Source organism: Colobus angolensis, unplaced genomic scaffold, assembly GCF_000951035.1.
Source record: "Colobus angolensis palliatus isolate OR3802 unplaced genomic scaffold, Cang.pa_1.0 Scaffold8, whole genome shotgun sequence".
NCBI lineage: Eukaryota > Metazoa > Chordata > Mammalia > Primates > Cercopithecidae > Colobus > Colobus angolensis.
Genome location: NW_012121820.1, coordinates 7789081 through 7791994, shown reverse-complemented (window position 1 = coordinate 7791994; position 2914 = coordinate 7789081). Strand labels below are relative to the sequence as shown.

The 2914-nt window shown below is 47.6% G+C and overlaps 1 protein-coding gene across 1 annotated transcript in view; it reads right to left on the bottom strand.

The window, feature by feature from the left end:
* ACOT8 (acyl-CoA thioesterase 8) overlaps positions 1–2914 on the bottom strand; it is a 17924-nt gene that overhangs the window by 9142 nt on the left and 5868 nt on the right. The gene's annotated exons all lie outside the window — the stretch shown is intronic.

Genomic DNA, 2914 nt, shown 5'->3' with positions numbered 1-2914 from the left:
AAAAAAAAAAAAAAAAAAAACTCCTTCTTTCTATCTTGCTCCATCTGTGCCTGGGATCTTGTCATCAGTCCCAAACCATTATTCTAGATCAGGGAGCAGTAAATGTAGTCTCCAGTCTGTTTACTGTTTATTCTGTTGTTGTTTTCTTTTTTGAGAACAAACAAAGGCTATTTATTCAGAGCTTGTTTTTTTTTTTTGAGATGGAGTCTTGCTCTGTCACCCAGGCTGGAGTGCAGTGGCATCATCTCGGCTCACTGGAACCTCCACCTCTCAGGTTCAAGCGATTCTCGTGCCTCAGCCTCCTGACTGGCTGGGACTACAGGGGTGCACCACCACACCCAGCTAATTTTTTTTTTTTAGAGACCAGAGTCTCGCTGGGTCACCCAGGCTGAAGTACAGTGGCGTCATCTGGGCTCACTACAACCTCTGCCTCCCAGGTTCAAGCCATGCTCATGCCTCAGCCTCCTAAGTAGCTGGGACTATAGGCGTGCGCCACCACACCCAACTAATTTTTGTATTTTTAGTAGAGATGGGGGTTTCACTATGTTGCCCAGGCTGGTCTCGAACTCCTGACCTCAACTGATCCACCCACCTCAGCCTCCCAAAGTGCTGGGATTACAGGCATGAGCCACTGTACCCAGCCAATCAGAGCTTGTGATAGCAGGAAGTCAACCACCATCACTTGCTTTTGGCAGGGACTTAGAGGCAGGCAAAGGAATGGGAACGCTCTGTAATGGAAAAAAAGGCTTCAGGGAGGCTCTGATTGCAGGCTGTTGGCATGGGGAAGCTGTTGGTGGGCTAACTAGAAGCACGACATCTGGCTGGGCACGGTGGCTCACGCCTGTAATCCCAACACTTTGGGAGGCTGAGGCAGGCGGATCTTCTGAGGCCAGGAGTTCAAGACCAGCCTGGCCAACATGGCAAAACCCTGTCTCTGCTAAAAATACAAAAAATTAGCCAGGCGTAGTGGTACACGCCTGTAATCCCAGCTACTCAGGAGGCTGCGGCAGGAGAATTGCTTGAAGGTGGGAGGTGGAGGCTGTAGCAGAACTGCTTGAACCTGGGAGGTGGAGGCTGCAGTGAGCCAAAATTGCGCCATTACACTCTAGCCTGGGCAACAAGAGTGAAACTCTGTCTCAAAAAACAAGTGGGACATCCTATGTGATTGGTTAGGGGTACATATTTGGCCTTCTCTGGTTGGTCCTAAGTTGGAAGCAGGGGCAAAAATTAGGGCAGCTATCAGTTATTAATCAAGTCCTGGCTTTGGGGGCCAATTGTTACACAGGTCATTATTTGGCTTGCTGGACTGGTTGGTAAAGATAGTGGTCTGACTTCCTACAAGTCTGACTTGTGGACAGTAGACTGGCTTCTTGCTGGTTGCTGCTATTGTGCATCAGAGTTCTGTTTTTCTACATGGTCGAGCCACTGTTTGTTTGTATATTCAGTCTCTGCCAGGCAAGGTCAGCTGTCAGTCACTTCACCCCTGATGTATATGGAAGCCATTTGGTCCTTCACTGTCAGGTGTCTCTGCTCCAAAGCAGAGTGGAAGAGCCTGGGCAACACAAGGAGACCCTGTTTCTACAAAAAATAAAAAATAAAAATTAGCTGGACATGGTGGCATGTGCCTATGGTCCCAGCTAATCAAGAGGCTGAGGCGGAAGGATCAGTTGAGGCCAGGAGATCAAGGCTGCAGTGAGCCATGACTGCGTCACTGTGCTCCAGCTGGGTGACAGAGCAAGACCTTGTCTCAAAAACAAGAGCACCACCACCAGGGTAGAAGGCACTGGCCAGGGATAAGGCAGCCAACAATAAGCAGGTGAGGGAAGATTTGGAGAGGAAGAGAACTTCCCTGGTTTCCCTGAAGTTCTCACTTTGTCTGAGTCAGGCCGGCCTTGGGGAACCCTGACATCTGGGCCATGAGACATCTTGGGGATGACTTTCAACCTTCAGATGAAAGAAGCAGGTCTAGAGAAGTGTTGCTTCCTTCACTCTGATGCAAATGGGGAGTCAATCGGGCCCCAGGGCTCAATCAACAGCAATAAACATCACTGTCTGAAGCCAACTGGCTTGCTCAGGTGTCTGTTATCAGGCACTGCCACCAGCAGCGCTTCTATCAGAGTGGGAGCTCCTCAAGGTTAAAGGCGTTTGAGGAGGGCTTACCAACACCAAACTTGGGGAGAAAAAGCAAAAGAACCTCGAATCCAATCCTTGGTCTGCAGGTAAGCTAAAGTGCAGATTCCTGAAGAGGATCACAGAACCTTCAGTTCTCTGGTCTACCTTTCAGTGTGAATGAGTTCCAGCCCTATTCTTGAAAATTGTTATTGGAGCACAGGAGGTAGGCCCTGAGGCATACCGAAGGGAGTTAACGATTATGGAGTGATGCAGGGTGCCAGACAGCACTGGACAGGAGAGTATGTTTCCTCATGTTGGTCTCACAATAACCATGTAGAGCCACTCTTACCCCCATTGTACAGATGAGGAAACTGTTGCCTTAAAATATAATTTTTTTGTAATAAAGTCATGCTCATTTGTTTACATATTGTCTATAGTTGCTTTCACTGGCAAAACCTAAAATGTTTACTATCTGGCCCTTCTAGAATGTTTGCTGATCTTGTTCGGAAATCTTTAAGCTCTAAATTTACCTCTATAGAGAAAAACTAAAAACAAAACAAAAACCCAACTAATTAATGTTAAAATGAACGTTTTTAGAAAAATAACTGATATGATAAATGGCCAAGGACCAACCCTCCCCCTCCCCCATAACATCTTTTATTTAAAAATGTAATTGAGGCCAGGCGTGGTGGCTCAAGCCTGTAATCCCAGCACTTTGGGAGGCCGAGACGGGCGGATCACGAGGTCAGGAGATCGGAGACCATCCTGGCTAATACGGTGAAACCCCGTCTCTACTAAAAAA